The following is a 22005-nucleotide window of genomic DNA, read 5'->3' on the forward strand; positions in this document are numbered from 1 at the left end:
ATTATGCTCATCCGGTAGAATCTGCACAATTTTAAAGGTAAAAAGTAAGCCGGATAATTTGTTTCCTAAATGGAATTATAAATCTTATCTACACTACAGTTTATGAAGATAATCATTACGATAATGAATTCCAAAAGAATTAAAAATAAATCAGGTTAGCTCAAATTTTCAGGTCCATTTAAATTTTCAGTTTTTTTCATATTTTTGCGTAAAAAATGATATGTACGTCATTTCATGATAATTTTCTACCACAAAGCACAGGGCAATATAATAAATTCACACACAAAGTCATTTTATTTGACGCAGCACATAGAAATTCAAATACATTATTTATATTTAAGTTCATGTCATTCAGGTCTTTAGTATTTCAGGTCTTTAGTATGTCCCGTATACCGATCCCTATACAATGGAAAACTCCGAAATTTTCCAAATATATCATAGTCTCGATAAAAACGCGTCTAATACGACAGTCTATGACCAACTTTTCATTTACGAGCAAAACAAAAAATATATAATATTTTTTAAAAGGCATAAAACATATTTCTACATGCAAATTTACTTTTAATTGATAAAAATGAGCATAATATTAATTCATTAAAACAAAAAAATATCCCGCAGAAACGCAGTTACAATATTTAAATGTGTATCAAATAACGGACCGCCTCCTGGCGGCCCGTAATAACATTTGCATTTCTTACCTGAACTCAAACATTGTAGCTGTCTATGGCATAAATTAATCCAAAAATATCAAGTATATTCCATATATCGGTTATTTTTTGTGTATGTCAACAACGCAAGTTGAATTTGTCCGCCATGTTTACTGACCTTGACCAGTTTTATTTTGGGACAGCCAATGAGAATTTAGGAGCGGATCTTGAACTGAATATAGGATTTCCCCCATTTTAAACAGAATTAACGCGGTAAATATGAATTTTCCATTATATGCAATTTCCTTAAATGATGTTTTAGTGATAGAACGAGGTAAGATCGATTATTTACATTGACATTCACGTTATCAAGCCCATCAAAACTCCAGCCGTAAATCCCATAAATCACGCGAGAACTGGCTGCTAAAAGGACGACTGGTAAATGTGTTTTATCTAGTTTTGATTTATATACGGTTAGTTTGTTAAACCTGATTTAAAAAATCATTTTATCTAAAGGAAGTCAAGTATAAAATCGATCTTTTCAGACCGAAGTCAGCTGCATTAAAAAATTAATTTTGCACCATTACGGAGATTCTAATGGAATTGTAGCCCTCTCCAGTAAACATCAGATATAAAAAAAAAATCGGAGAGGGCTACATTATTGCAGCTAAGTTGGCATGTCATGCCTAATGTATTGCAATATCAAAATGATTGCAATTTATGGACGGGTCGATCTTTTGTAATTTCAGTTAAATTTCCTATATATATATATATAATTTCATTATGTGTAAATTCATTATGAAGACAAGTGCTATTTGGTTATACTTAAATTAATTTTTCAGAGCTTAGAGTATTGACCACACCAACTAATTAAAAATAACGAAAATAGGAATTACAATGAAGCAAAACGAAACAAGAAATATTTATGGAAATTTTCTGTGACGTCATTATAGTGAACAGGGAAATCAGAGGGAAGAATGTTCAAGTTGTATTAAAGTCTCAGCAATGATCAGGTACGTGAGAACATCCTTAAATTTCTACATTAATTGGTTTATGAATTAAAAAACGCCAAGGAAAACTGCACATTATTGATGATAGTTGGTGATATACATGTAGGCTGAATCAGCGTACCTTGGAATAATATTGTTTTGTTTAAGATTTTGCTCTTTAATACTGTTTAATTAATTACCAAATTAATGACTATAATGTTTAATAACACAATTAATTATGATACATTTTTGTATTTATCAATAGCGTAAAATTGATGACATATATTATCAAAACTCATTGAATTATTTTGCATACAAAAATTAAATAATCTGTACATAAAATAAGCATTACATTAGTACTTTTTAGTAACTTGACCATTTTGATTAAATTGAAATAACATTAAAATTCCTATTAATCATTTTCAAAGAAATTAACTTTTGTTTTCTCTTTTGATATGTTTTCCAAGTAAGTTATAACGTAAGTTGTCACTATGGAAGCATCCATGTTTGTTTAAATACGCTAATAACAATAAGCGTTTGATACTTAAACGGTGATTTTTTTATTGTAGCGATCGATAAACGTTATGTATGGAAGGTAATGTATACACAGGTTATATAAAGCTAATCTATACTACTATATTAAAATTTAATATCGAGTAATCGGAAGACTACTGTCTTTTGTTTTATATATTTTAAACATTATTGGTACTTGAAGATTACCAATTTGTTTTTATTTTTTCTCAATCAAGCTTCGCTAATCAATAATCAAGGAAAATTCCTTTTAAAAATCCGGAAATCATCTGGATTATTTGGATTTTAAAATCTTGCGCAGGCGCATTACATTCACGCTAAATCACGAGAGGCTCTTCAGTTTATGTTTCCACAATATCACATTTGCATGGATAAACTCAGAAACGATATTACAAAAACATGAACGTGAAATTTTCATTGAAAAGTTGTCATATATTCTGTTCATTAAAGGAAATACGGGAGATAAGTCTAATTCAGTGCATTTAATATGAAATATCCCGAGAGTTCCGAATGTCAACATGATGAGTAGTTTAAAACATTGGTGAAAAGTGTTGATTTCTTCATAAATATGAATTAAATTTTTAGATGAAAGGTATTTACAGTCATAAAATGGTTAGTTATGAATAATTTGACTGTTATTTTCAATGCAGCTTCATTAATTTTCTCAAAAATCGTTTTGGAGCGATTCTGCAATTTTTTGCTATATCACGGGTATATGGGAGTAGAGGCATTTTAACTGTGGTGAAGGCCTGTCCCAAAAAATAGTTAGATTATTCTAACTAAGCAGAGTGTAGTGAAATTAGTAGCATTATTGTAGGCTTAAAGCTTGGTTATGTAAAAAATGTGAACAATACGGTGTGTCGATATGTATCTATTTCGTAAATGTCCGATATCATATGCAATGTATACTCGTGCACGCACGGGTCAAAATCTAGTATATTTAAAGATAACTGGTGAATATACGGTATTTGATTATATTTTTTCCCTTTTCCATTTGTCTAATGTCCCAGTCACACATTCACGGATTTAATGCTGGATTAGCTACGGAAGCGATCCGGAATCATTCGTGGCGATATGTATTGACCCGTGGCTTTTCCGTCTGTTATCGTACCCAAACGTAGCAATACTTGTATAGCTGCGACAATTTTTGAACATGTTCAAAATTCCACTACGGATGAAACCACCGTAGTACCTCCTTAGAAAAACTTATAAACCGTTTTAGAACGTAGAAGTCCGTTTTAACTCCGTATAAATCCGTAGTAATTCGTATGTATCAATTTGTATCCATTCCGTAGTGCATCCGTACTAACTCCGTATCATTAGATTTTCCGGTGTCAACCGTGGAAAATAGTCCGTAGTAGAACCCAGGAGTTGATCCGTGAATGTGTGACTGGGGCATTATCTTTTAAAATGTCCACAATTATTGACCAATATAAATGCAAAGATGATCAACAGATGTTACGACATTTTAGAGATTCTCAATTAATATATTCTTAGCAGTTTCGTCAGGCACGAGTGATTTTGCGCGCAGAATTTTTTTTTCAAGTTTCTCTTTGGTCATTGCAACGTTCGTTACAATATCTTTAGGAGCTAATATCATCCCTAATTTGCCCTCACTATACACTGTATAATCTATATGCATTTATTAAGGTCTTCCGTTTTCCAACGGAAGACCTTATTGTTTTCGTACGGTTTCTTTTTCCCTATTATTATTAGGGTCTTCCGTTTTCCAACGGAAGACCCTCTTGTTATTCTACGGTTTCTTTTTATTAGGGTCTTCCGTTTCCAACGGAAGACCCTCTTGTTATTCTACGGTCTCTTTTTCTTTATTCTTATTAGGGTCTTCCGTTTCCAACGGAAGACCCTCTTGTTATTCTACGGTTTCTTTTTCTTTATTATTCTTTTTTTTCTTTTTCTGACTTTTTTGGAGCGCTATTTCTCAAAAACTATCCAACCGATTCGCACAAAATTTTCAGGACGGATAAAACATGATCGGCGCTACATTTTATAAAATTTTTAAATGATGACGTCACTTCCGGTTTTAGATATTGACGATTTTGTAAATTTTTAAAGGTCATTTTGTCCACGCATCTTCTCCGAAATTAATCAAGATAGAAGCTTGAAATTTTCAGGGATTGTAGATGAATGTATGTAGATGTACCCCCATGCTTCCAATGATGAAAATTGCTAAAGGCCTCAAAGCTCGCCTGAACCTGAAAATTGGCACCAAATTTTTTCACGACATTTTTGCACATTTTCTGTGATAACTTTTGATGTATAAATATTTTGTTAAAATATGTAAAGCAAAAGTTGTTGAAAATTACACGGGCTTTCGTTTAATATCAAGAAAAAGGGGCTGGCCCCTCAATATAGGGGCCAAGAGGGCTCTAAAAACTTCTCACAATAACTCTTTACTGAATAATAATTTGTTATTAATTATAGAAGCAAAAATGTTCATTGTTGGGCTGTTTATCTATACAGTACCATACTTAAGTCATATGTTACGTAATTAAGGGTTTCAAGGGGCCAGAAATTCAAAACTTCGATCAATAATATCTGAAAAAGGAAAAATATTTTGAAAAGCATTGTAGAACAAAAGTTGCTTAAAATGGTGTTCTGTACAATATGCTACCTTAAATGTTTTTGTTCATGACCCCATTTAGGAGATAAAGGGCCGGCCCCTAAAACACATTTGTAAAGCTATCCTAATAACGGTTAACATTTCGTGAACACTTTTTGGACAAAATATGTTTATATTTGCAAGATCTTTCATCTGATATCAAGAAAAAGGGGCTGGCCCCTCCAATTAGGGGTCAAGAGGGGTCTTAAATCTTCTTACAAGAAATCTTTACTGAACAATAATTTTTTACTAATTATAGAAGCAAAAATGTTCATTGTACAGCTGATTATCTATACAGTATCATACCTAAGTCATATATTACGTAATTAGGGGTTTCAAGGGGCCAGAATTCAAAACTTTGATCATTAATATCTGAAAAAGGAGAAATATTTTGAAAAGCAATGTATAACAAAAGTTGTTCAAATATATGTTCTTAAGAATATGATACCAAACATTTTGTTGTTAGTGGCCCCGGTAAGGGGTTAAAGGGTTGGCCCCTAAACACAGTTGTTTAAATATCTAGAGAACGATTTACAATTCGTGAACACTTGTAGAACAAAATATGTATATATTAGCGGGACATTTTATTTGATATCAAGAAAAAGGGGCTGACCCCTCAAATTAGGGGTCAGAAGGGCTACTAAGTGTTTTAATAATAACTCTTTTCTGACCAATAATTTGATATTAATCATAAAGCAAAAAAGGAGCTTTTATTAAGCTTAATTTAAAACTGAAATCCGTTTTAAATTTGGACGATGCATTACAGAGATATCGGGGTTTAAAAATCGATTTTACCGGAAATTTTGATTCCGCGTCCTTAGTTTAAAAAATAGCGTAATGTTCAAAGTAAAATTAACTCGTACCAAAAATAATTGTTAAGTCGTACATGAACACATTCGAATTTTTTTTAAGTCGTTCTTGAAATCGGAAAGGTTTTTTTAATTCGTACTTAATATCATTCGGATTTTGTTAAGTCGTACCAGGAATAATTCGATTTTTTCATCTTTTTATTTAAATTACTCTTGTTATTGGTTTAAGAGCTCTGCTTCTTACAGGAACTTCCAGCTTTACTTCCGACATTAAAGGAAGACCCACTCGTTGCTTTGCAACGAGCTTTGCTCTAGTTCTTATTATTCTTTTTTTTCTTTTTCTGACTTTTTTTGAGCGTTATTTCTCAAAAACTACCCAACCGATTTGCACGAAATTTTCAGGAGTGATAGAACATCATCGTTGCTACATATTAATAAATTTTTGCATGATGACGTCACTTCCGGTTTAAGATATAGACGATTTTGTAAATTTTTAAGGGTCATTTTGTCCACGCATCTCCTCCGAAACTAATCAAGATAGAAGCTTAAAATTTTCAGGGGTTGTAGATGAATGTCTGTAGATGTACCCCCATGCTTCCAATTATGAAAATTGCTCAAGGCCTCGAAGCTCGCCTGAACCTGAAAATTAGCACCAAATTTTTCCAAGAAATTTTTGCACATTTTCTGTAATACCTTTCGATGTGCACATAATTTGTTTAAACGTGTAATGCAAAAGTTGTTTCAATTTTCACGAGCTTTCCTTTGATATCAAGAAAAAGGGGCTGACGCCTCAAATAAGGGGTCAAGGGGGCTCTAAAGTCCTCTTATAATAACTCTTTACTGAACAATAATTTGTTATTAATTATATAAGCAAAAATGTTCATTGTACAGCTGTTTATCTATACAGTATCATACTTAAGTCATATGTTACGTAATTAGGGGTTTCAAGGGGCCAGAAGTTCAAAACTTTGATCATTAATATATCTGAAAAAGGAGAAATATTTTTAAAAGCATTGTAGAACAAAAGTTGCTTAAAATGGTGTTCTTGTCAATATGCTACCTTAAATGCTTTTGTTTATGACCCCATTTAGGATTTAAAGGGTCGGCCCCTAAAACACATTCGTACAGATATCTCAAGAACGGTTAACATTTCATGAACACTTGTTGAACAAAATATGTTTAAATTTGCAAGACCTTAAATTTGATATCAAGAAAAAGGGGCTGGCCTCTCAAATTAGGGGCCAAAAGGGCTCTAATGTCTTTTTACAATAACTCTTCACTGAACAATATTTTGTTACTAATTATAGAAGCAAAAATGTTCATTGTACAGCTGTTCAACTATACAGTACCATACCTAAGTCATATATTACGTAATTAGGGGTTTCAAGGGGCCAGAACTCAAAACTATGATCATTAATATCTGAAAAAGGAGAAATATTTTAAAAAGCAGTGTAGAACAAAAGTTGTTCAAAATAATGTTCTGAACAATGTTAAACCAAAAATTTTGTTGTTAGTGGCCCCGGTAAGGGGTTAAAGGGTCGGCCCCTAAAACACATTTGTACATATATCTCGAGAACGGTTTACAATTCATGAACACTTGTAGAACAAAATATGTTTATATTAGCGAGACCTTTTATTTGATATCAAGAAAAAGGGACTGGCTCCACAAATTAGGGGGTACAAGGGCTACTAAGTCTTTTTATGATAACTCTTTTCTGACCAAAATTTGATATTTATTATAAAGCAACAAAGCAGCTTTTATTAAGCTTAATTTAAAACTGAAATCTGTTTTAAAATCAGACGATGCATTACAGAGATATCGGAGTTTAAAAGTTGATTTTTCCGGAAATTTTCTTTCCGCGTCCTTGGTTTAAAAAATAGCGTAATGTTTATAGTAAAATTAACTCGTACCAAAAATAATTGTTGAGTCGTACTAAAACACATTCGGATTTTTTTGTTAAGTCGTTCTTGAAATCAATAAGGTTTTTGTTAAATCGTACTTAAAATCATTCGGGTTTTGTTAGGTCGTACCAGGAATAACTCGATTTTTTCATCTTTTAATTTTAGTTACTCTTGTTATTGGTTTAAGAGCTCTGCTTCTTACAGGAACTTCCAGCTTTACTTCCGACATTAACGGAAGACCCACTCGTTGCTTTGCAACGAGCTTTGCTCTAGTTATTCTTTTTTTTCTTTTTCTGACTTTTTTGGAGCGTTATTTCTCAAAAACTACTCAACCGATTTGCACGAAATTTGTAGGAGTGATAGAACATCATCGTCGCTATATATTATTAAATTTTTGCCTGATGACATCACTTCCGGTTTCAGATATAGACGATTTTGTAAATTTTTAAGGGTCATTTTGTCCACGCATCTCCTCCGAAACTAATCAAGATAGAATCTTGAAATTTTCAGGGGTTGTAGATGAATGTCTGTAGATGTACCCCCATGCTTCCAATTATGAAAAATGCTCAAGGCCTCGAAGCTCGTCTGAACCTGAAAATTAGCACCAAATTTTTCCACGAAATTTTTGCCCATTTTCTGTAATATCTTTCGATGTGCACATAATTTGTTAAAACATGTAATGCAAAAGTTGTTTCAATTTTCACGAGCTTTCCTTTACAATCAAGAAAAAGGGGCTGACCCCTCAAATTAGGGGCCAAGGGGGCTCTAAAGTCTTCTTACAATAACTCTTTACTGAACAATAATTTGTTATTAATTATATAAGCAAAAATGTTCATTGTACAGCTGTTTATCTATACAGTATCATACTTAAGTCATATGTTACGTAATTATGGGTTTCAAGGGGCCAGAAGTTCAAAATTTTGATCATTAATATCTGAAAAAGGAAAAATATTTTTAAAAGCAATGTAGAACAAAAGTTGCTTAAAATGGTGTTCTTGTCAATATGCTTCCTAAACTGTTTTTGTTTATGACCCCATTTAGGAGTTAAAGGGTCGGCCCCTAAAACACATTCGTACATATATCTCAAGAACGGTTAGCATTTCATGAACACTTGTTGAACAAAATATGTTTAAATTTGCAAGACCTTAAATTTGATATCAAGAAAAAGGGGCTGGCCTCTCAAATTAGGGGCCAAAAGGGCTCTAATGTCTTTTTACAATAACTCTTTACTGAACAATATTTTATTATTAATTTTTAGAAGCAAACATGTTCATTGTACAGCTGTTTATCTATACAGTACCATACTTAAGTCATATATTACGTAATTAGGGGTTTCAAGGGGCCAGAACTCAAAACTATGATCATTAATATTTGAAAAAGGATAAATATTTTAAAAAGCAATGTAGAACAAAAGTTGTTCAAAATAATGTTCTGAACAATATTAAACCAAAAATGTTGTTGTTAGTGGCCCCAGTAAGGGGTTAAAGGGTCGGCCCCTAAAACACATTTGTACAGATATCTCGAGAACGGTTTACAATTCATGAACACTTGTAGAAAAAATTTGTTTATATTAGCGATACCTTTTATTTGATATCAAGAAAAAGGGGCTGGCCCCACAAATTAGGGGGTACAAGGGCTACTAAGTCTTTTTATGATAACTCTTTTTTGACCAATAATTTGATATTTAATATAAAGCAACAAAGCAGCTTTTATTAGGTTTAATTAAAAACTGAAATCCGTTTTAAAATCAGACGATGCATTACAGAGATATCGGGGTTTAAAAATTGATTTTTCCGGAAATTTAGTTTCCGCGTCTTTGGTTTAAAAAATAGCGTAATGTTTAAAGTAAAATTAACTCGTACCAAAAATAATTGTTAAGTCGTACTTAAACACATTCGGATTTTTTTGTTAAGTCGTTCTTGAAATCAAAAAGGTTTTTGTTAAATGGTACTTAAAATCATTCGGGTTTTGTTAAGTCGTACCAGGAATATTCGATTTTTTTTCATCTTTTTATTTTAGTTACTCTTGTTATTGGTTTAAGAGCTCTGCATCTTACAGGAACTTCCAGCTTTACTTCCGACATTAAAGGAAGACCCACTCGTTGCTTTGCAACGAGCTTTGCTCTAGTTATTATTCTATATTTTTCCTCTGACATTTTTCGAGAGCTATAAATCAAAAACTATTTGGTCGATTTTCACCAAATTTACAGGACTGATAGAACATAAAACGTGCTTGCGAATATAAGATTTTGAGCTGATGACGTCACTTCCGGTTAGAGATTTTGAGGATTTTGTGAATTTTTAAGGACCATTTTGTCCACGTAACTCCTCCGAAACTAAAGGGTATAGAAAAATGAAATTTTCAGGAATATGTAGATGAATGTCTGTAGATGATCCTCTGTATTTGACATTGTGGAAAATGCGCACGGCGCCGAAGCTCGCCCGAGGTCAAAAATTGGCAAAAAATTTTTGGCAAAATTTTAACACGTTTTGCAAAATATCTTTTAACCTGTTGATAATTTGTTAAAACATGTAATGCAAAAGTTGTTAAGATTTACACGAGCTTTTGTTTTGTTTTAATAAAAAGGGGCTGGCCCCTTTAATGAGGGGCCAGGAGGGCTCTAAAGTCTTTTAATTTTAACTCTTAACTGAGCAATAATTTGTCATTAATTATAGAAGCAAAAATGTTCATTGTACAGCTGTTTATCTACACAGTACCTTATTTTAAACATTTGTTACGTAATTAGGGGTTTCAAGGGGCCAGAAGACCAACACTTTGATCATTAATATCTTAAAAAGGAGAAATATTTTGAAAGGCAATGTTGAACAAAAGTTGCTTAAAATAATGTTCTTTAGAACATGGTACCTTAAAATTTATGGTTTGTGGCCCCAGTAAGGAGTTTAAGGGTCGGCCCCTAAAACACTGTTGTTAAGATATCTCCAAATCGGTCAACAATTTCTGAACACTTATTAAACAAAATATGTTTATATTAATAAGATCTTTTATTTAATATTAAGAAAAAGGGACTAGCCCCTCAAATTAGGGGCCAAGAGCGCTCTAAAATCTTTATATAATAACTCTTTACTGAAAAATAATTGATATTATTTATAGAAGCAAAAATGTTCATTATAAAGCTGTTCATCTATTCTGGACCATACTAAAGTCATATGTTACATAATTAGGGGTTTGAAGGGGCCAGAAGTCCAAAACTTTGATCAATATTATCTTGAAAAGGAGAAATATTTTGAAAAACATTGTATAACAAAAGTTGCTGAAAATAATGTTGTGAACAATGTGATACCTAAACATTTTTCGTTGGTGGCCCCAGTAAGGAGTTGAAGGGTCGGCCCCTAAAACACAGTTGTTCCGATATCTCTATAACGGTTAATAATTCGTGAACACTTGTTGAATAAAATATGTTTATATTTGCGAGACCTTTAATTTGATATCAAGAAAAAGGGGCTGACCCTTCAAATAAGGGGCCAGGAGGGCTATGCTACAAAGTCTTTTGATAGTAACCCTTTTTAGAGCGATAATTTGTTATTAATTATAAAAGCAAAAATAAAAGCTTATTAAGTTTAATGTAAAACTGAAATCCGTTTTAAAATCGGCCGATGCATTACAAAGATATAGGTGTTTGAAAATTGACTTTTCTGGAAATTTTAATTCCACATTCTTGGTAAAGAAAAGAATGTTATGTTCATAGTTTAATTAACTCGTACCTAAAATATATCGATAATTGTTAAATCGTACTTAAACACATTCGGATTTGTATTTGCTAAGTCGTTCTTGAAATTGATAATGTTATTGCTAATTCGTACCTAGAATCATTTTGATTTTGTGAACTCGTACCAAAAATAATTCGATTTTTTTTCTTTTTGTTTTATTTACTTATGTTTTTTGGTTTAAGAACTCTGCTTCTTAGAGACAGTTTTAGCTTTACCTTCGACATTATCGGAAGACCCACTCGTTGCTTTGCAACGAGCTTTGCTCTAGTTATTTTTCTTTTTTTTTCTTACAAATTTTGTGCCCGCGATATCTCAAAAACGGCTTGGCCGATTTTCATGAAACTTTCAGATCAAATAGATATTGATCTAAACTTAATATACATTTTTTTATTTTGATGACGTCATTTCCGTTCTTAAGATAGTGACGTTTTAGCGATTTTCAGAGGGTCGGCTTGTCCAGGGACCTCCTCCTAAACGGTAAAAGATACTGAGTTCAAACTTTCAGGGATTGTAGAGAATAAATTGTAGATGTGCCATTTGGCATTCATATTTGTCATGCTCAAAAGGCGTTAAAGCTCGCCTGGTCCCGAAAATTGAGACTAAAAAAAGTCATAATTTTTCATGGTTTTCTTTGTTTATCTCTCTTCTGAAAAATATTTTGTTAAAACATGTATTGTAAAAATTTTTTATATTTACAAGACCTTTCATTTGATATCAAGAAAAAGGGGCTGGTTTCTCAAATTAGGGGACAAAAGGGCCCAAAAGTCTTTCATCTGTAGCCGTTTACTGAGAGATATTTTGTGAAATGTTATAGAAGCAAATATGTTTATCTCACAGTTATATATCCAAGCAATGTAATAATTTTATTATGTGTTGCGTAATTAAGGGTTTATAGGGGCCAAAAGTCCAAAATTTTGATCACCCATATCTCAGAAAGGAAAAATATTTTGTAATGCAGTACAGAAGAAAAGTTGTTTAAAATTATGTTCTTCACAATATGCGACCTTCAAAATTTCGTCAAACGGCCCCTATAAGGAGTTAAGGGATCGGCCCCTTAAACCTTCTTTCTCATATATCTCCAGAACAGTAACAAATTTCTAAACACTTGTTGAACAAAATTTGTTTAGAATTAAATGACCTTTCATTTGATATCAAGAAAAACGGGCTGGTTTCTCAAATTAGGGGACAAAAGGGCCCAAAAGTCTTTCATCTGTAGCCGTTTACCGAGAGATATTTTGTGAAATGTTATAAAATTTGTTTAGAATTAAATGACCTTTCATTTGATATCAAGGAAAAGGGACTGGCCCCTAAAATAAGGGGACTAACGGGCTCCAAAGTCTTTAATTTGTAGTCCTTTACCAAGAGATATTTTGTGAAAGGTTATAGAAGCAAATGTGTTTATCTTACATTTATGTATTCAAGCGATGTAATGATTTTATCATGTGTTTTGTAATTAGGGGTTTTTAGGGGCCAAAAGTCCAAAATTTTGATCACCTAGATCTCAGAAAGGAAAAATATTATGAAATGCAGTACAGAAGAAAAGTTGTTCAAAATGATGTTCTTAACAGTATGCAACCTTCAACATTTCGTCAAACGGCCCCTATAAGGAGATAAGGAATCGGCCCCTAAAACCTTCTTCCTCATATATCTCCAGAACGGTAACGAGTTTCTAAACACTTGCTGACAAAATGTGTTTAGAATTAAATGTCCTTTCATTTGATATTAGGAAAAAGGGACTGGCCCCTTAAATTAGGGGATCAAAGAGCTCTAAAATCTTCTATCTATAGCCCTTTAATGAGAGCCATTTTATGAAATGTTAATAAAGCTAAATTTGGTATAATACGTTTATATATCCTAACAATATAATGATTTTCTCTTGCGTTACCCAATTAAGGTTTTTAGGGACCAGAGGTAAACAAGTTTAATATTTTCTATCTTAATTGGAAGAAATGAAAATATTTAAAAAAGCTATGTCAGAGAACTTATAAACAGCGATACAATAAAGCCTTAGTACTTCACTCTTTTTTCCATAACATGTTTTGTTGTCGAAAATCAAAGCCGATGATGTCATATTTCCTTCTAAAAATCGGACGGAAGACCTCCTCGTTGCTCGCAACGAGATCGTGTCTAGTATATATTTATAATTTTACGTAATACATGTATATGGGCGGCGGAAAGGGTAAAAAAGACGTTTATGCAAAACGGACAACTAATTTTTAAAACAAACTAAAATACGAAACAGACCGACTTAAAACAAAACCAACAGCTTCTTTTGCAAAATTAACAGACAATTCAGAAGAAGATATTAGACTTTCCCTATATATGTATAGATATTAATTTCTTTATTTTTTGCATTCTCAATCAAAAAATTTGAGGAGCACTTTGTTCTGTCAACACTAATAGGGGCATGGTCATGATTTTGGTTAAATTCAATTTGTTTTTATTTACAATGCATAAGGAGTGCATTTCTAGTGATCAAATGAAAATTGTTTTTTTTTAGTTATTAAGCAAGATACAGAGTTCACGATTCTTTGTCATGTAAACAAGGATCGTGCCCTGTTTTTGTTTACATAGGACTTACTAAAGCATTGTAAACATTAAAACATTACAATCTGAAAAATCAGTTATTTGACAATTTGTTACTTTTGGCGAATGATGAACATTAGTTTTATTAATGCATAGCTGTTTGCAGAGAGCTGTTTGCGTTGAAAGAACTATATGATATGAGTTAAATTTGGCCCCATAATTCTTTTAAAGTGTATCGGGTACAATAAAATGCTTTGTTATACTTTCATGTTAAATACTGAAATCTGATTGGTTAAGACGCAGTTCATAATTCTTTCTATTACCCTCAGCGTTAGCAACGCACTTAGCAACGGGTAACATTAAAAAATGTTACATGCGCGAAAATTATGCGCGTACCGTTCGCTGTAGAATTCACGTTATTCCTTTATAAAAGCAGTAAAATTTTCTTAAAAATTAAGACATTCAGTATAACAAAATAAATAGTGCCTGTTTGGGAGGATAACAGTTGAAATTGACACCCCTTGAAAACCATTGTCAACCTCCGCTTCGCGTCGGTTGACAATGGTTTTCTCGGGGTGTCAATTTCAACTGTTACCCTCCCAAACAGGCACTATTTATATAATATTATTGTTTAGAAGAGTTGATATAAAAATATTTTTCACCTATTTATTTGCACTCACTTGCTGTATATGACGTTAGAAGTGACGCTATTTCTAAATTTCAATCAAAAACAGTCAAAAATTCACATTTTCTTATCTTTTTACGAATGGAAAATACTAGTATAGAGCGTATGTTTGAACAAAGAAAAATTTGTGTCACTTATTAATCTTGGCTAGATACATTTCTGATTAAAATATTTTGTTTGTTCAAGCATGCGCTCTATGTTTTATGAAAGAAAAACTGCTTGACATCAAGCTGTTTTATGCTAAAATGCACAAATGGCGGAAAAAGGTTGTCTTTATGATGTCATATTTCTAAATTGTGGGTACTTGAATCAAAATGAACATTATGTAAAAACATCACATACATATCTGTACAAACAAAACAAAGAATTAAAGTAAAATGTATATGACGATGTTCATTTAAGGGGCCCATTTTAGGCCCATATCATAAATAGTGTTTATCATCATATAATAATTTTCTCTCATCTGCCCTCATTAATGGTTGGCAAAATTAAAATAAGGCTAAGTCATTAAAACATGAGTTTAAAATAATGTACTGCAGCGTTGATTCTTAATAATTAAGTAAAATCCATGTAAAATCTCAAGGCCCCAGAATAGGAGAATTTATTTATTGATGTATTTATTGAAAATATTTTAACATCTTTTGAAACTGGGACAATTGGAACATAGCTGTGACCCCATAGAGATAAGTTTAATATAGGAATATCGTTTCGGTTTTGGTTTAAACCATAACCCCTCCCTCAAAAAAGAATTTGAGTTTGAAGCTATTCGATGGCTGTGGTAAGGAATGTGCATTAAAAGAGGATGCATCTTAATAAATATATAGTTCTCGAAAACATCATGTTTCAATGAGAGGTTTCTGGCTCATGATGTATGCCGCGCAGCAGTATTAACATTCCTCTGCGCTTGTGTGGCTATGAAGCGGAAGGAAAACTCCTTATTTATGTGTTGGTCCAACGCTTAATTCTATTTTTCTCCTTTTACATGTAATTGATTTATTTACTTTTGATTACCGATTTGGTATTTCTTTTTTAGACGAGAAGGAAGATGGGGATCTGGCGGTCGAGGACGTAGACCCGGGGGTGCAACAGCGAAAATCGAGGGGCGCCCAATGGGTTCCTGGAAGCTGAGATGTGGGTTTCGTCGCCTGCAAGAACTAAAAACAAAATACGCAAATGAGGTTTTAACGACTTTGAGTTCACCAGAAACTCGATTCAAAGAAGCCCTTGAAGACGAAAGTCACGATTCAAACATGACGGCTTTGATTCTTAGATGTATTGCAAAAGCATTGGAATGCGAATCGCAACGCCAAGGCACCATAATACTTTTAACTACAATAGAAAATTCACGTTTTCCTAGATGTAACCTATTGGAATTTTTGCATGGCATAGTTGAAAATGATAATGAAATAATGGAATACCAGGAATCCGTTGAGGATGCTATAACGTTGTTTATCGCCTTAGGTCAAAATCTGCCACACTGTTCAACTCTTTTTGGACTTTTTGTTACCATTGAACTCGTTATAAACAAATTAAAAAGTCACCAATTGCTAGATAGTAGTTTAGAACAAGAATTTAAAACATGCAAGGAAATCAAGGAAGGAATTATGAAACAAAAGCCAAAAAAGCAAAATCGTGAACGGCGAATGGAGAGAGAAGACGAACGGGAGCCAGACAATGATTTTAGAGATATCAATGTGTTTCCACAGAGCCTGGACGTGGCAGCAGGAGTGGACCACAATCCCTTTCTTCGACGAAATAAAGAAAGAGGAGGGTACAGGGACCTGAACCACTACTTAGACATACAATTTCGTCTTCTGAGAGAGGATTTCATTAGTCCTTTGCGCGATGGTATTCAGGAATATATTGAAGCTTTGAACAACACTGGCCAAGTCAAACGCCTGCAGGATCTGAGAATATACAAGAATGTACAGATCATATCACCTATATGTGACAAATCCGGACTATCCTATAGGATCTGCTTTGATGTCGATAATCTGAAGTTTGTGCGTTGGGAGTCAAGCAAACGTCTGATATTTGGATCACTTGTTTGCTTGTCGAGAGATGGCTTTCGCACAATGCTATTTGCAAGCGTATCAAATAGGGAAGTAAAGCTTATATCAAAAGGAATTGTGGACTTGAAATTTGAAAAAACACATGAAGAAATGGCAGCCCTCCCAAGAGATGCACGGTTTGTTATGGCAGAGACCACGGCTTACTTTGAAGCATATAAACACGTGTTGCATGGACTTCAAAACATGCGCCGAATTCCATTTGAGAAATATATTGTCAGGTGTGAAACGGATGTAATAAAACCCCCTAGGTACTTGCTAAGAAGGAACATTACCTATGACCTCCGTCCTCTTGTGGACGATGATATTGTCTTGCAGGGAGAGAAAAGCTAAGAAAAGTGGGCATTTCGATTTCGCATGAACCCAACTATAATTTCAGTCCATTGTCTGCTAAATGTGCAAATATCAGGATTATGGATTTTGAAAAATGGCCCTCTGCAACACAGCTCAATCTTGATGGCTCACAGTACAAGGCGGTACAGAGGGCTCTCACAAATGAGTTTGTTATAACCCAGGGTCCGCCTGGAACCGGAAAAACGTATATTGGACTGAAAATTGTCAGGGCTTTGCTACACAACTACAAAGTTTGGAACACTGATTTGAATGGTGCTGTTGAACATAAACCGATGTTGATTGTCTGCTACACGAATCATGCTCTTGACCAATTTTTAGAAGGTATAATAGAATGTTACAATGGTGACATTTTGCGCGTCGGCGGTCGAAGCAGTAGTGAGGTGCTAAAACAATATAACATTAGTACCTATCGTATGAAGATGAGGCAATCAAAAGAAATCGATAGACATATATCAAGAGAGGCTCGACGAATCAATTGGGCGCTTAAACAAATTAGAGAAGTCATCAACGATACTGCACAGAAAATAGAATTTGCGGAAAGAGAGATCATTCATGAAGATTATTTACAACCTTTTATGGGAAATTATTATAATGAACTTGTTCAAGGTGTTGAGCATTACGTGCAAATTCAAAATCCGAAAATATCTCTAAAGAGAATAAAAAAATCATCGGCCATAGTTGAATGGCTAGGTTATGGAACAATTTTGCAAATTGAACATGGAGTTGTCGAATTTCCCCTAGAACAAATAAGACGAGATGTCGATGAAGACGGGGACCTTATTGATGAGTTACCTGGTGAGCAAGTCGAACAAGTTGACGTCGTAGACGATGTTGATCGAATGGTTGAAATGAGACAAATTGACGATGAAGATGATATTGATTTGGATTTTCCTGACAATCATGGACTCCCAGTAGATCTCGAAAGAACATTCTCAAGAGTTCAAATCAAAGCAAAGGCAGTTGCACTCAATGTTTCGGAATTTGAAAATGCAGACGATCAAGGGGAGGGTTGGCAAATTGACAGAAAGCAGAAAAAAAAGATGAAAGTTAAATTACGAAAGGAACTGAGATCTACAAATCGTATGACGGAACAGGAGTTTTTAAACCTCCAAAGAATGGAATACGACATATGGGGATTGACTGAAAAAGATAAATGGCGTCTATATCGTTATTGGACTCATAAATTTTGTTGTTCATATAGAGACCAGATTCGTGGTAAAGAAGCTGAGTATGAACAAAGTGCGACTCGTCTAAGAGAGATTCAGATGCAGGAGGATCAACAGATCATGCGTTTGGCAACAGTGATTGGAATGACGACAACAGGTGCTGCGAGATATCAGTCTGTGCTCCAAGAAATTGGTCCGAAAGTAGTAGTTGTAGAGGAGGCAGCAGAGGTATTAGAAGCGCACATCCTCACAACGTTGAGTCAAGATTGTGAACATTTGATTTTGATAGGTGATCACAAACAGCTAAAACCTAACCCAACTGTATACAGACTAGCAAAAGACTACAATCTTGATGTATCTATGTTCGAGAGAATGGTGAAAAATGGAATGGAGTGTGATTGTTTAAAATACCAGCATAGAATGCGACCCGAAATCTCAAAGATGATGAGAATTATCTACCCAGAATTGGAAGATCACGAGATTGTAAGAACATATCCGGATATAAAGGGAATTTCTCATAACTTTTTCTTTATTCATCACGACTATCCAGAGAGTAACGATGTGGAGCAGAAAAGTCATTCAAACCTTTATGAAGCCGAATACATTGTTTCTCTTTGTCGATATTTAAAATTGCAAGGCTATAAAGCAGAGCAAATCACAATTTTAACATTATATTCTGGTCAACTTTTTCAATTGAAGAAGCTGATGCCAAAAAACGAGTTTTGTGGAACCAAAATTACAGTCGTTGACAATTTTCAGGGAGAAGAAAATGACATAATCTTACTGTCGCTTGTAAGAAGTAACGATGAAGGAAGAATAGGTTTCCTTAAAATTGAAAACCGAGTATGTGTATCTCTCTCGCGTGCTAAGCATGGGTTTTATGTTATTGGAAATTTTAACCTGATGTCGGATAATAGCGATTTATGGAAAAAAGTGGTCAAACATGCTAAACAAGAAAATTTATATGGAGAGGGATTACATCTTTACTGTCAAAATCATCCAAACGATGATGGAATATATGCAACTATGCCGGAAGATTTCAAAAAAGCCCCTGAGGGGGGATGCATGAAACCCTGCGAATACAGATTACCTTGTGGACATACTTGTTCTCTTGTTTGTCACGTAATTGATGCCGATCACAAAAAAACTAAATGTCGGAAATCCTGTCAGAAACGCATCTGTGACAATAAAAACCACAGGTGTGGTAAAATGTGTTATCAGCAGTGTGGTGAATGTTTAATACCTGTCGCAAAAATGCTGCCATGTGGCCATACGCAACAAGTGCCTTGCTCAACTCAACCACACGAAGTTAAATGTATGGGGAAATGTACAAAATACCTTCCGTGTGGCCATGCATGTCAGAATATATGTGGAGAACGTCACACCGAGATTTGTAAGCAACCAGTAAGAAGAAAATTCAAATGCGGTCATGTTGGAAACATTCTTTGTTTTCAAGTAGATCTAGATTCAGCAATTTGCACCTACCCTTGCGGTGAAGAATTATCCTGCGAACATGAATGTAGAGGTACTTGTGGAGAGTGTTTCAATGGTAAACTTCATGTTGGATGTAAAGAGAGATGTAACAGAACTCTTGTTTGTGGTCATATTTGTCCAGATAATTGTTCAAAATGTCCTCCCTGCATGAAACCATGTGAAAATCGTTGTGTACACAGCAGGTGTATGCAGTCCTGTAGAGAACTGTGCGTTCAGTGTGTCGAAAAATGTAATTGGACATGCAGGCATTATAAGTGTACAAAGAGATGTTTTGAGCCATGCAATCGTCCTCGATGTAACAAACCTTGCCTAAAGTTATTGAAATGTAACCACAGATGCATTGGACTCTGTGGGGAGCCGTGTCCGAAAAAATGTCGTATATGTAACCGAGAAGATGTGACGGACATTTTCTTTGGAATTGAGGATGAAGATAATGCACGATTCGTGGAGCTAGAAGATTGTGGTCATGTATTTGAAGTAACAGGGCTAGATCATTACATTGACAATTTTGGGAAAGGAGATGGAAAAGATGTCTCCGTTAAATTAATCGAATGTCCCAGATGTAAAACGCCGATTCGCCAAAACTTAAGATATGGAAATGATGTGAAAAAAACCGTTTTAGATGTAGAAAATGTAAAGAAAAAAATAATCGGAGACCGACAGCGAATAAAAGAAATGCGTAATGAAATTCCCGATCAAATCAGTACTCTATCGAGTAAGAATCTATCTGATGCAAAAGCTATTAGAAAGGTATTTGATATGTTGTTTGAAACAAATGTAGATGAAAATACACTCGTGGCAATGACAAACCAAATCGAGATTTTGAAAGCGATCAATAAGATTGAAGAGGATTGGGGAAAGAAAATGCGTAATAAAGATAAATGTCTCGAAGACCTGAAATCATTCAGAAAGTGGATTATTGTCCCAAGAAAATATTTCACTGAACAGGAATTGGCAGATGCAGGGGATGAAATTGTTCGTCTTCAATCTTTTCGTCGCTATATCGTATGCATTGACAGACTTGAATCACGTGGCGTTCAAACTGTTACCAAATCTGAAAACCTGAAGAAAGTTGAAAATATGCTTACTAAAGGGAAAAAGTTGAATTATGACGAAAAGGAATACTTGAAGAATGTGTTAACAGCTTTAGAAAAGAAATTACCTGCAAGTGGACTTGGTGTATCCGAAGAGGAAAGAATTGAAATTGTTAGAGCAATGCCAGAGAGTAAAGGACGTTGGTTTAAATGCCCAAATGGTAAGTCAGAGAGAGAGAGAGAGAGAGAGAGAGAGAGAGAGAGAGAGATTATTTTTTAATACGCAGAAAAAAATCGAACAATGATTAATAACTTAAGATTATTATTTCAGGTCATATATATATGATAGGGGATTGTGGAGGAGCTACGGTGGAGAGGAAGTGTCCAGAATGTAGTGCTACAATAGGTGGGTCGAGCCATCGGCTGCGAGATGATAACCAGTTTGCTGGAGAAATGGACGGAGCCCAGTTTCCCGCTTGGTCTGAGCAGGCTAATCTGCTTAATTATCAAGGAATTTAATTCAAAATTAAATGACCTTTTTCCTACATTATCTTTTCCACGACCTTATTTTAGACATTGATATACGGTTACAAGTTTAAATAGTATATGTAGTATGGTACTCTTGTAGATCACATTTACGGTGCTAGTGACACCGATGATACTGGTATCATGTTAATAATCACATATGTTTTTTCTTCACAAAGTCACTGCGTTCTTTTACATTTTACCTTACTTGTTGTTCTTTAATACATTTCTCAGAGCAAAGATTTTGAAAAAAAAAAATTTTCATCTGTGGTTTTTTTTCTTAAGTATTCTCAAATTGACAAATTTTAACATTTAGGCGCTAAGACAAAATTGGATTAGCGCAGTAAATGAAATGAGAGCATAAACTCACATAAATTAAATCTTTAAGCTATATTTTGTTTTATATTTAATATGAACAAATCTGTGTCCAAAGGTACCTCTGGAGTTTTCAGTATTGTTTGTTGTGGATTTTTATTTGTTTTTATATATTCAAATTTGATGGGACTCTTTAGTTATTTTTTTTCTACGACGTTTATCTACGTCAATAATATAAATGAAGTCCAACATGTGCTAATGCGGATTTTTTTCAAAGGTGTGTAGTAGCCTGACGGGTAAAATTGTATCCCGGGGCGGGTATTGCAAGATACCGGTCTTTTTGAAATCATATAAATGACATATAGAGAATTCCATATTTAGCAACATAGCATTATATCCATAATCTAGATCATTGTTAATTTTATCCTTTACATACTTTCTGTAAAATTGTTTCTTTATTATGAATTATCAAGTATAAAACAACTTTCGGCCAAAATTAATCTGTGGTTGTTGTATTCTCAAATTGACAAATTTTAACATTTAGGCGCTAAGACAAAATTGCGCTAGTTTTCGACTGATTTACCTTATTTATACGCAAATTCTGTGAAGTA

General features: G+C 33.9%; 1 pseudogene; it reads left to right on the forward strand.

Annotated features, from left to right (window-relative positions):
• Window positions 1-1604: 1604 nt before the first annotated feature.
• Window positions 1605-21902, forward strand: LOC128182068 (NFX1-type zinc finger-containing protein 1-like; annotated as a pseudogene).
• The last annotated feature ends 103 nt before the right edge of the window (window positions 21903-22005 follow it).

The sequence above is a fragment of the Crassostrea angulata genome, chromosome 4 (genome assembly GCF_025612915.1).
Source record: "Crassostrea angulata isolate pt1a10 chromosome 4, ASM2561291v2, whole genome shotgun sequence".
Taxonomy (NCBI): Eukaryota; Metazoa; Mollusca; class Bivalvia; order Ostreida; family Ostreidae; genus Magallana; species Magallana angulata.